Genomic DNA, 13,455 nt, shown 5'->3' on the forward strand with positions numbered 1-13,455 from the left:
TGCAAAACCATTGATTCATCCTGGGTATCTTAATGAAGATTGCTTTCATAACCTGTGATTGGATAATGCCACCCCTCCTTGTGCAAAAGACTTATTATCCTTAGCCCTAGTGTCTTTTTTCAGCATCATCATCTGGATGGAGTTCCCCCACTGTCTATTCAGCCACTATTGCTAGGCAAAATTTGTCTATGTCACTCCCAGTCTATAATAAAATGAGTAATTTTGACTAACCCACACTTTGATCAATAATGAAATATCCACTCTGTGAGTTACTGACTTTGCGACATTATCATTTTTAACTTTAATTCCGATTATCTTATGATTTTTGTGAGCATTTAATAAAACATGTTGCCATAGATATTTTGACTAATTGTGTGTGCCAAGTTCATCTATCTCGGGGGGCTGGGAAAATGATTTGGAAAAGTAAATGCAAATTTTTTACCACTTCTGTATATGTGCACATGCACACATCCATTCATTGCTTAGAGCTAAGTGAATTGCCTTCTAAATATATATTTTTCCTTGATCCTGTGGTTGATAAGAAATGAATCATTACATTTTGGAGGGAAAGAATACTGCTTCCTGAATAATTTTCAGAATTTTATAATCCACTCAAAGAATAAAATGTCTGTAGAGTGCCCAAATGCCATTATTTTCCAGTAATCTGCAGTAAAGCCCTCTCTTCTGACACTCAGAATTTTTTTTTTAATATTGGGAAATGATATTAATAATCCAAAACAGTAATTATCTACTCACCACCAATTAAACTGCACCCAAAGTCACTGGCTTTATGACACTGAGGCAGGTCTCTAGAAAGTCTGTGTTTAGTGGATTCCTGACATTTTGGCTGTGTCCACACCTCTTAGTCCAATTCTGCCTACTCTCACACTTAGTACCTATTATGGACTGAATGCTTGTGTCTCCCGAAAACTTTCATGTTGAAGCATAACTCCCAATGTAATACTTGGCAATAGGTCCTTCGGGAATTGAGTAGTTCATGCAAGGCTGCACCCTCATAATGGGAAAGTGTCCTTTAAGAGAGACCCCAGAGAGATTTCCTGTTCCTTCCTCCACATAAGGATACAGAGAGAAGATGGCTATCTCAGAACCATATGGTGAGCCCTCACCAGACCCTGAATCTGCCATGCCTTGATCCTGGACTTCTCAGCTTCCAGACCTATTAGAAATACATCTCACCCAGTTTATGGTATTTTTGTAATACTAGCCTGAACAAAGACAATGCCCAATCATTGGTTTGTGCCTGGACTCTAGTTCAATCCTCTTATCAGTAAAATCACCAACCCTCAGATTCCTTCCGGAGAGGAACAAGCTTTCCAAACTTATGTTCACCCACACCAACCACAAGGGCAATTCCTCAAGTTTGAGCATGCCAATCATGGCAGTCATGCTGCCCTCTGGCATGTTACTTCTGGTAGGAAACAGGGAAAATGCTTTAGTGAGGAGATGAACCTGAAGTCCAGGAAAATGTCAAGCAATTTCCTTCATAAAAAAGTCACATAACTCTGAGGCCCGGAGATCAACAGAACTGAGGTGAAATGAAGTGAAGTCGCTCAGTCGTGTCTGACTCTTTGCGACCCCATGGACTGTAGCCTATCGGGCTCCTCTGTCCATGGGATTTTCCAGGCAAGAAAACTGGAGTGGATTGCCATTTCCTTCTCCAGGGGAACTTCCCGACCCAGGGATCGAACCCGGGTCCCCAGAATTGTAGGTACATGCTTTACCATCTGAGCCACAAGGGAAGCCCCAGAGATCAACAAGGTGTACATTATCATATAGAAAGTAACTAGGAGAAAACTGAGTCATAAGGCCTTGCTGCTGCTAAGTCACTTCAGTCGTGTCCAACTCTGTGCGACCCCATAGATGGCCACCAGGCTCCCCCATCCCTGGGATTCTCCAGGCAAGAACACAGGAGTGAGTTGCCATTTCCTTCTCCAATGCATGAAAGTGAAAAGTGAAAGTGAAGTCTCTCAGTCGTGTCCGACTCTTAGTGACTCCATGGACTGCAGCCTAACAGGCTCCTCTGTCCATGGGGTTTTCTAGGCAAGAGTACTGGAGTGGGGTGCCATCGCCTTCTCTGCATGTACTCTGCATGTACTTCTTTCTAAGTACTTAAGGCCTTAAGTACTTAGAAGGAAATTGTGTTTGGTTTTATACATTGGAAAGAATAAAGCAAATGAATAGATGCTTGTAGCCTTCTAGCTCAAGCAATAAACTAACTGAAGAAGATAAAGAGAGAGAGAATGGTAACAGATTTCAGGAGATAAATAATGACATAATTTTTAGGGTGAACATTGATAAATGTTGAGGATTATTAAGGAGAATAATAATCTCCCTATTAGTAATGGAGAGTGGTAGCCTGGTTGGAACAGAATAAGCATTATAGACCCCAAGCCACAATTTCTATTTCCATTCCTCATCCACTGCAATGCCAGGATCACTATTTCTTAATAAATTTCACTATTGCAGAAGTGTTATTGTGGGATGATGACTGACAGAAAGATGTCAAGAGAAGCAGAGAATATGGAGTTTGACGGCAGACACTTTGATATTACACAGGCAGCATGCTTCCCATTTCTCTCCCAAATCACCATAGTGGTTTATTATTGTACCTCATAGAAGTACCTTTAAGAAATGAAGGTTTGACTAAGCCTGAGAAACACCCTGTGTGTTATCCTCTTGAAGATTTTAGACTGTCCTAAAACTTAATTGTTACTGGAGACTCTGGCAACGAGCCCAGACTATTTCTAAGGGTTTTATTGTGAAGCCTGGTGACTGAGGGGTCATCTTGGGCATGCCTGGGCTTGGCTATTAGACAATATCTAGGCTCCAACTGTCCCCAAAAGTGCATTCAATCAGTCCATTCCCTTTGTATTCTTCAGTTTGAAAGGTAATGATACTGAGATTGGTCTAGAGACAGTGAGTTAACATTTATTTCCTTATATTTTTGTCCTAGAAAAATGCCATGTCTTGATTCATTGTTATTTATAATTCCAAAATGAGTTAAATGTCATGACTGAAAAAAAGATGATTTTAGAATAAAATTTATGTCAGTAGACACAAGCAGTCCATGTCTAAGGTTGGGGCAACCTTTCAAAATATGCAAGCAATCTCCTTGCATATTTAGAAATTTAGAAATCTCCTTCCTTGAGTGAGAGTGTGTGTGTATATGTATGTGCGTATGTATGAGAAAGAATGAGAGAGAGAAAAAATTCTTCCAAGATTTACAGAACTTCTATACTCATAGAAGTATCCATACTTTCAATTATTTCCCATGTGGAGAGCACAGACTCTTTGTTAGGCCAGAAAAGGTTTATTTCAATATCTTCCTATATTTCCCAAGCAACCCCCTACCCAACCCCATATGTGTATACTTGTCTGGGCCTCAGAGAGCTACTATATATTTCCAGAGTAAGTCAGATCACTGAAGCAGGAAAATCAGTAATAAAATTAATTTTTTGAATTGCTATTGGGGTAGTAAAACTTAAAAGCACAAGGAATTTAAAAGATGAATAAGTTATTTCTTGTTTCAGCTCCCACATGTAAAAAGCATAGAAGTTGTTACTCCTATCCTTGCAACAAGAAATAGCAAGACAAAGTGAAACTCAATTAAAGAAAAAAAAAAAAAAAACTTGTCAGAGAAAAGAGAAAATTCAATTATTATTTAAAAACTGTTAGAGAAAAGACATCACAGGACAAACCATTACCCCAAAATATACAGAGTCAATTACATTCAGAAAGTTACAGCACCCAAGATTCCTCAACCTGATGCCATAAGCAAATAGGACCGACTATTATTGGTACTTTTGATAAATGGTGGAGAAGGCAACAGCACCCCACTCCAGTATTCTTGCCTGGAAAATCCCATGGACGGAGGAGCCTGGTAGGCTGCAGTCCATGGGGTCGCTAAGAGTCAGACATGACTGAGCGAATTCACTTTCACTTTTCACTTTCATACATTGGAGAAGGCAATGGCACCCCACTCCAGTACTCTTGCCTGGAAAATCCCATGGACAGAGGAGCCTGATAGGCTGCAGTACAAGGGATCGCTAAGAGTTGGACACGACTGAGCGACTTCACTTTCACTTTTCACTTTCCTGCATTGGAGAAGGAAATGGCAACCCACTCCAGTGTTCTTGCCTGGAGAATCCCAGGGACAGGGGAGCCTGGTGGGCTGCCGCCTATGGGGTCGCACAGAGTCGGACACGACTGAAGCGACTTAGCAGCAGCAGCAGAGGATGAGAGAGGTCTAGTATAAGAGTGAGAAGATGCTGGGCACCACTGTCATGTGAGGATTCTCATACTTTCAGGGGCTTTACTTGAGAATTCTCACTAGGTTCTCACAGGTAGGATCTAAGAAAACTTCCCACATGAACCTGAAATGGGCTGAGGACAGCCATTGTAAACTCCCACTCAGACCATCCTTTCTATCAAAGGCTTAGTTTCCAGAGGGGTGCTAGAGGGAACTTTAACTAATTTGAACCAGAGAGTAACTCTGAAATCCCTTTTTTCCCCCAGTTGTTTCACATCTGTTTCACTTCAGATACCTCTACCCTTTCTGACTCACCTCAAGAAAAATAATTAAATAAAAGACATAGTCAACAAAAAACAGGATTGAAAAAAAGTTGACTGAGAATGCTGTATCTAGAGAAAGGGGACAAGGAAGAAAAGGAGTTTCCAAAGTGTCCTTTAAGAGGTGAATGGATAATCAAAGTATAATACATCCATCCATACTGTGAAAACTATTCAGTGATAAAAAAGAAGAAGCCATCAAGTTACTCAAAGACATCAGTTGAGTTTAGTTCAGTTCAGTCGCTCAGTCGTGTCCGACTCTTTGCGACCCCATGAATCGCAGCACACCAGACCTCCCTGTCCATCACCAACTCCCAGAGTTCATTCAGACTCAAGTCCATCGAGTCGGTGATGCCATCCAGCCATCTCATCCTCTGTCGTCCCCTTCTCCTCCTGCCCGCAATCCCTCCCAGTATCAGAGTCTTTTCCAATAAGTCAACTCTTCACATGAGGTGGCCAAAGTACCAGAGTTTCAGATGACTCTTAAATACATATAGATAAACATAAGAAGCAAGAATGAGGAGATTGTATACCCTATGATTCCATAATGTGACATTTTGGGAAAGGTAAAACTAGAGATATAAAACATATCGGTGATTGCCACAAGTTTAGGGAGTGGGGAGGGTAGAATAGGTAAAAACAAGGAACTTTTTAGAAGCAGAAACTAACCATGAAATTAGACATGCAACTCTTCTCTGTGTATTGCAGTGGTGAATACATGACACAATCTGATTTTCAAAATTCATAGATGTTTACAGCATAAAAAGTGAGACCTAATGCATGTAAAAAAAAATAAAAAAGACAAAATAGAATTTAAAGCAAAAACTGTCACAAGAGACAAAAGACATTATATAATTCCATAGGGGTCAATTTACTGGAAAGTATGTCTATGAAATACGTGTGTGTGTGTGTGTGTGTGTACACACACATATATAAACATATATATTTTATGTACATATATGTAAAATACATATGTATTTTACATATATGTACATAAAATATCAGAGAACTCAAATATATAAAGAGAACCTTAAAAATAACTAAAGTGAGAAATAACAAAAAAATAATAGGGAACTCCAGTGCCTCACTTTCAGTTACGGGTAGTACAACCATATTGAAGATCAGTAAGCATATATAACACTTGAAAAACACTATAGACCAGTATGAACTAACAGACATTTTATAAAGAACACTTCACCCAACAAGAGCAGAGCTCACATTCTTCTCCAGTGAACATGGAATAGCCTCTAAGACAGATCACATGAAGGGCCACGAAATAAGTCTTTACAAACTTCAGAATACTGAAATCAAGCAAATTATCTTTTATAACTACAATGGAATGAAACTAGAAATTAACAGCCAAAGGAAAACCAACAAATGCATGGTAATTAAATAATTCATTCTTAAATCATGAATGAGCCATAGGAGAACTTACAAGGGAATTTAGAAAATTATCTCAAGACAAATGAAAACAAAAACACAACATTAAAAAAATAAAAAAACTTTGGGGTTACAACAAAAGCAGTACAAAGAATCTATAGTAGAAAATGCTTACATTAAAAAAAAAAAAAAACAAAAAAATAGCACTCGCTTCGGCAGCACATATACTAAAATTGGAATGATACAGAGATTAGCATGGCCCCTGAGCAAGGATGACACTCAAATTAGTGAGACGTTCCATATTTTTTTAAGAAAAAAGAAGCAATTATTCATATAAATGTGGGAGAACTCCTAACCTATCGTCTAAATGAAATCATATCTTATAGCCAAGAGAAGAGATGGTGTTAAGTGGAAAATACATATCTGGGGAAAAAATTCTTCATCTGGCCAATGAGAGATTTGCTGTTCCAGAAATATTCTTTAATCCTTCTGATATAGGTATTCATGAAATGGGGATTCCAGAAGCTATCGTCTATTCAATTCAGAATTTACCTGAAGAACTGCAACCACATTTTTTTAAGAACATCGTTTTGACAGGAGGAAATTCCCTGTTCCCTGGATTTAGGGATCAAGTTTTCTCAGAAGTTCAATCTCTCACTCCAATAGATTATGATGTTTCTCTTGTGCTGCCTGAAAACCCTATTGTTTATGCCTGGGAAGGTGGAAAATTTATATCAGAGAATGATGATTTCGACGATATGCTGGTAACAAGAGAAGATTATGAATAAAATGGACATAGCATCTGTCCATAGAAAAAATTGATATTTAAGAAACATTTCTGGAAGTTCTGACTATGCCAAAGGTTTAATTTTCAGTGTCTTTTTAAAGGAAGTTACGGACCTGTGTTACCTTTCATCCTAAGATAACATCTTGAACTTATGTAATTGCTTTGATCCAAGGCTAATTTTCAAAGGTATCTTAGCTTGGCTACTAAGTAAACTATAACTCACCCCATATTTTCATTTAGGAGTAGACTTACTGTAACAGTGCTTATGCTGCTTCTGAGAGTAAGTTATCTTTCATTAAAAGATGAAAGAGTGAGTGTAATTTAGTTCTTTATAGCCAAAAGCACAAAATTAACTGTCTCACTAGTCAGGTTTCCTTAGAAGGTAGATTTGTGTGACTGATTCAGAATTGACCAGAGTGTGTTCAGGCTGATACAGTTTCTCTCTTTTAGAACTAAGTATTTTATTTTTTAATTGTCATTTTTATTTATATATACTAAAGTTGGAAAAACTAAAAAAAAAAAAAAAAAACCCAGAAATCTCAAACCAATAATCTAACTTTATACTTCAAAGAACTAAACAAGAAAAACAAAGTAAAGCCAAAGTTAGCAGAAGGAAGAAAATAATAATTAAAACAGAGCTAAATGAAATAGAGAAGAGACAATCAAGAGGAAAAGAATCAACAATCAAGAGGAAAAGAATCAACAAAATTAATACTTGGTTTTTTTAAAAGATAAAATTGACAAAATTTTACCTAGAGTAAAGAGAAAGAGGATATTCTAATAGTGAAAATTAGAAATGTAAAAGGATATACATTACAACTGATGTCACAGAAATAAAAAACATTGTGAGATCACTATGAACAATTATACCTCCAACAAATTGGTTGATCTAAAAGAAATGGATAAATTCTTAGAAACATACAACTGATCAAGTCTGAATCATGAAGAGATAAACAATTTCAATAGATTTAAGAGATCTAGCTAAGAGATCTAGATCTAGCTAAGAGAACCAGCTAAGAGATTTAATCAGTATTCAAAACCTTCTGACAAAGAAAAACCCAGGTAACTTCACTGGAGAATTCTACTAACTATTTAGAGAAGAATTAATACCAGTCTTCCTCACAGTCTTCCAAAGTATCAAAACAGGAAGGAACACTTTCAAACTCATCCTGAAAATATTAGTAGCAGGGAATGTTTAGATGACAAAATATACTAGTTACTAGCAATACTATTTTGCTAGGAGTAAACTTCTTTGAGACTAAGAAATTGCTTGGAAAATTTCTAAATTATATGGGTGTGACTTTGATGTTCTGATAATGTATTCAGATATTTGAAAACAGGATAAATGTGTAATTTAGGGTTGTGCATGTGTGTGTGCTCAGTCACTCAGTCATGTCCAACTTTTGCAACCCTAAAGACTGTAACAAGCCAGGTTCCTCTGTCCGTGACATTCTCCAGGCAAGAATACTGGACGAAGTGCCATTTCCTCCTCCAGGGGATCTTCCTGACCCAGGGATCGAGCCTACGTATTTTGCATCTCCTGCTTCGGTAGGCAGATTCTTTACCATTGCCAATTTAGGGTTAGATTACTCTACCTTTGGAAGTACAGTCATAGCTGTAGTCGATACAGGGAAAGACACCTTCAGGCTGAAGCTACTGAACAACACTAGCTCCCGCCAAGATATTATACTTTCTTTTTTTTTTAATTTTATTTTATTTTTAAACTTTACAAATTGTATTAGTTTGGCCAAATATCAAAATGAATCCGCCACAGGTATACATGTGTTCCCCATCCTGAACCCTCCTCCCTCCTCCCTCCTCCCTCCCCATACCATCCCTGATATTATACTTTCTGAGAGAGAGCTGAGTAAAATATTGGGGAGAAGACTGCTGAACTACAAAATATTTTTTGAATTTTCTGGATAGGGAATGGACTTCCACTTTATACTTTAATTTTGCTGGGAATTTGATCATGTTACTCATATTGTTCAAATTTGGGCTGTTTCTGTGGGCAAAATATTTGTGTTATTTCTTAAAAAACTGGAAATAGAAGTGCCTTATGATCCAGCAATCCCACTGCTGGGCATACACACTGAGGAAACCAGAAATGAAAGAGATACGTGTACCCCAATGTTCATCACAGCACTGTTTATAATAGCCAGGACAAGGAAGCAACCTAGATGTCCATCCACAGATGAATGGATAAGAAAGCTATGGTACATATACACAATGGAGTATTACTCAGCCATTAAAAAGAATACATTTGAATCAGTTCTAATGAGGTGGATGAAACATTAGAATCCATCTAATGAGGTGGATAAAAACTGGAGCCTATTATACAGAGCAAAGTAAGCCAGAAAGAAAAACACCAATACAGTATACTAACGCATATATATGGCATTTGTAAAGATGGTAACAACAACCCTGTATACGACACAGCAAAAGAGACACTGATGTATAGAACAGTCTTATGGACTCTGTGGGAGAGGGAGAGGGTGGGAAGATTTGGGAGAATGGCATTGAAACATGTATAATATCATGTATGAAATGAGTCGCCAGTCCAGGTTCAATGCACGATACTGGATGCTTGGGGCTGGTGCACTGGGACAACCCAGAGGGATGGTACAGGGAGGGAGGAGGGAGGAGGGTTCAGGATGGGGAACACATGTATACCTGTGGTGGATTCATTTCGATATTTGGCAAAACTAATACAATATTGTAATGTTTAAAAATAAAATTAAAAAAAAATAAAACTATCAAAAAAAAAAAATATTTGTGTAATGTCACATGGAGCTCACCACCTCACTCTCCAGTAAGCAGGGTTGAAGTGAACACCAGTGTGCTAGGTGACTATTTGACTCGGCATACAGTTTAGGCTTGGATCTGATTTAACTGTTAGCTCTCTGACATAGTTCACAGTTACCCATCACACTAGATGAGGATTTAAAATGCAGAAGAAACATACTCATACAGAGAGAAAGCAACTTTGTTCCTTATCTTTCCCTCCAGTGGTCAGCTGCCTCTCTGATGTTCAAAGACTTAAGTAGTGAAACCAGTGAGTTAAGAGAGAACAGACCAACAGTGTGGGGTAACACAGAAGAAGAATACATTTTTTGAAAGACGACTTGGGTTCAAGCCTTTCCATTCCTATTTACCAGTTGTGTGACTGTGAGTACATCACTTAATCCTGGTAAATCCCATTTTATCATCTTTAAAATAATGATATATATCAGGACTTACCTCAAACTATCATCATAAGCCTTTAATGAATAATATATGAAAAGTATTTATCTTGGTGTCTGATACATAGTTTCAATAGAATCAGCTGCCACCACCATTATTATTTTTAAGCACAGCATACAGTCATGCATTAGACTCATCCTCTACTCATGTCTTGCCTAGCTTTCCTTATATCCAAATCATCCTAATTTTCTGCACAGCACATTCATGATTTCTGTTTTCTCCTGTTCCTCCACGCCTTCAAAGCTTACAAGCTCTATATATCTGTGTTTGTCTCAGAAAATAGGCCCTCTTTGGCTGTGAACTCCTAACCTCTCCCCTTCTGCCTCACCATATGTCTCATCCTTTCAGTACCCAGCAGGCCATTAATTACTGGATAAGGGTTTTGCCATGCTAACCTACCCCTCAAATACATTTAATAAAATTTTAATGTCAAAGCTACTAAAAAATTAAATACTGCGTGTGATCTCCTCTAGAATTATGCAGCAATAACTCTGACAGCATACTGTTGTTTCCCAAACAAACTCATAAAGTAAACAGCGCAAGGGTCAAGGAGGTGGCTGTACCAAGGGTGTACATTTTTCTCATCTCTCTATTTTCATTATTTGTCAAGCAATGCCCTTAACAACCAGGTCTGGCTGGTGGGGAAAAAAAATGTGGCAAGAACTTTAAGGATTTATTTCTCCTTGTAAGTCATGAGGACAGTATCTGAGCAAGTTGTCTGAAGGCTGGGAGAAGCATCTGATCTTCCCATCCTTTTGTGTGCTCTTTGATTGTACAAATGAGAAAACTGAAACCCAAAAACATGGTGATTTGTCCCAAATCTTGTATCAAGTAGTATATTAAGCAGTTTCTCGAAGTTATCCATCTCCCTCTTTATTCTCTAGTTTCCTCAAATATTTCTTCTAGGCATTTTATCTTCAACAGCATGCTTTTATGCTCTTAAACCCTGGTTGCCCCAAGCATACTAAATACTGAAATGCTTGTTCATAGCCTCTTTCTTTCTTACTTTGTTTTCTGTTGCACAATTTCTGTTTGTTCTGAAAACTCCAACCCCAATCCCCTTTATCAACACCAGTGCTCAACGATATACTTAATACTTAATGTTGGTTTCTAGGTCTTTTATTTCCAAGCATCATATGCACTCTTTCATGAAAGTTTCATGTCTTTTTAAAGGATATTTCTAAATTAAGAAATATTTCTTACATCTAAATAAATTGCATATAAGTCCAGATGGTACACAGAATGAAAAAGTGAACATTCAACTACTCAGTACTAGCTTACAGGACAGAACATTATAAACCTTTTAAGGCTCCTGATACCTCTCACTGTGAGGATATATCTCCCTTATCCCCAGATTTAATCTCTAGTCCTACTTGGGTGTTTAATATTTCCTTGTTTTTCACTGTAGCTTCACTATAGGTATCTATCTATCATTGTTGATTTGAAGGGTATCAGAATGAAAGGGCCCCTGTCTTTTTTGTTGTTTTACTGTTAGTTTTCAGCACAATGCCTGAGAAAGTGGAAATAGTACTTTTTGTTTGTTGTTTTGTTTTTATTACTTGAATTAGCAGAAGAATGCATTATCTCACTGAATAGCCACATCTGAGGTGCCTGAGAAGGACCAGTATGTTCTCCATTTGATGGATGGGGGATCTGAGACTCTGAGAAGCTTTGTTCAGGCCATTTTATTCCTGGCTGGGTAGACAGAGGATCAGAGACATTTCATTCCTGACTCCTCCTCCGTGGTCACTGCTAGGCCACCTTTTAATGTCACTTTGGTTTTACTACCTACAGTAAGAAGCACATTTGAGATTTTTTGAAGCTTGACCATTTCTCCATGTTTACATTTTCTTTATCCCCCTATAACCACTGGAGTGCTAAATTCATGTTTTAGGAGAAACAGAGAAGTCAGATGCTGAGAAAGATTGCAGCTTTCCTGTTTTTCAGTGGTGATCCCTGAATTACTTTACTAGCAAGAAATAGAAAAGTTGTGTAGGGGGATAGAGGAGAGGCTGGCACTCTAAGGGCAACAGATGTGGCTGAAGCATTGCCCACTCAGTTCAAATCAGCACCCTGTGAACTACAGCAAATTTCTGATGGAGTTTGCCTTCATCCTCAGGTTTGTTGTTTTTCAGTCAGTAAGTTGTGTCTGATTCTTTTGCAACTCCATGGACTGTAGCCCACCAGTCCTGGGATTTCCAAGGCAAGAAGACGGGAGTGGGTTGCCATTTCCTACTACAAGGGATCCTCCCAACCTAGGTACTGAACCCACGTCTCCTTTACCACTGAGCCACCAGGAAAACGTTTCATCCTCATGACCAGCAGAGTGATCTCCCATTTCCCCTCTTGTTTGCTCTTTGTTGGAATTCCCCATCCTGATTTTCTTTTGGTCTTGTGTGTCCAAACCACAGGCTGCAGCTCCTGTCTAGTTGCTTCTGTTGCAAGATCTAGGCTAGATCTGTCTCTGCTTAGGTTGGCACTCTATGTCCCCCTTTCCAGCAGTTTTTCCTCACTTTTTCATGACCTTCCCAAATGGTTATGACATTAGTCAAAGTTCTAGGTGGTAACAAGTAAAAAGAAAGAAAGAGGTAAAGTAAATGCAAGGGTAATAATCTAGTTTAAAAAGCATGATTTTAGAATTTAGATAATTAGATTTAACATCTAGTTACTGTCAAGTGTGAGCTGTGTCTCCTTGTTTAAATGATTTACCTTGTTTGTAAAACAAGACAGATAACATTTGCGATTTGCCTCACGTTGCTACTGTGACTTTTTCCCAGATGATAAGCTTGAATGCACTAAGTGCTGAAGGCCTAAATGATGTTGTTTTTTTTTTTTTCCAGTAATTATTTTGACCAGATAAAATAAAAAAGGTGTATAGCTAAACATCAGTTATGGTAAGGTTCTTGACAGTATTTTTAAAATACTCATTTTCTTACAAAAATGAATGTATATGAAAATGAACAATATGTACTAAATATAAAGAAATGAAATATATTAAAAGGATCTGAGAAGCAGTTAAAAACCATAATAAATACATTATTTCAAAGTTTTCCTTTAGTTTCCAGATAAGTTATTAAAATCGGAAATATATTGCATTCTTTATTTTTTCATTTCTGATAACAAAGGAATCTGACAAGTATTTCTGGAGAGATTTGATTCAGGGACGGATGTCAAAATTTCCTAGATATAACTTCTCTCTTTTTGTTAATATTATAATTAGGCTTCATGTAAGGCTACCTACCCATTTCCTACTAATCTCTTTGCTATGTTTCAGGTAAATTTCTACACATTTAAAAATATGAAGCAGTATGTTAATATTTGAAAGTCTCTTTCACGGTAAGATCACTTGTCTATTGTTTTACAATGGCAAGTTACAATACGAGAAGAAATTCAAATGTCAAAATCATGAACTTTCAGCTGGGTTCTTCTTGACAATTCCACTGGGAACAAATTTA

At 37.7% G+C, this 13,455-nt stretch overlaps 1 long non-coding RNA gene and 1 other non-coding gene across 2 annotated transcripts in view; one reads left to right on the forward strand and one right to left on the reverse strand.

The window, feature by feature from the left end:
* The window catches only part of LOC101908174 (uncharacterized), a 609,245-nt gene that overhangs the window by 411,250 nt on the left and 184,540 nt on the right, over positions 1–13,455 (reverse strand). The window lies entirely within an intron of this gene.
* On the forward strand, positions 6,174–6,277 carry LOC112444789 (U6 spliceosomal RNA). Its single transcript, XR_003033159.1, has one exon. It is a non-coding gene; the product is annotated as a U6 spliceosomal RNA (small nuclear RNA).

Source organism: Bos taurus, chromosome 28 (genome assembly GCF_002263795.3).
Source record: "Bos taurus isolate L1 Dominette 01449 registration number 42190680 breed Hereford chromosome 28, ARS-UCD2.0, whole genome shotgun sequence".
Taxonomy (NCBI): Eukaryota; Metazoa; Chordata; class Mammalia; order Artiodactyla; family Bovidae; genus Bos; species Bos taurus.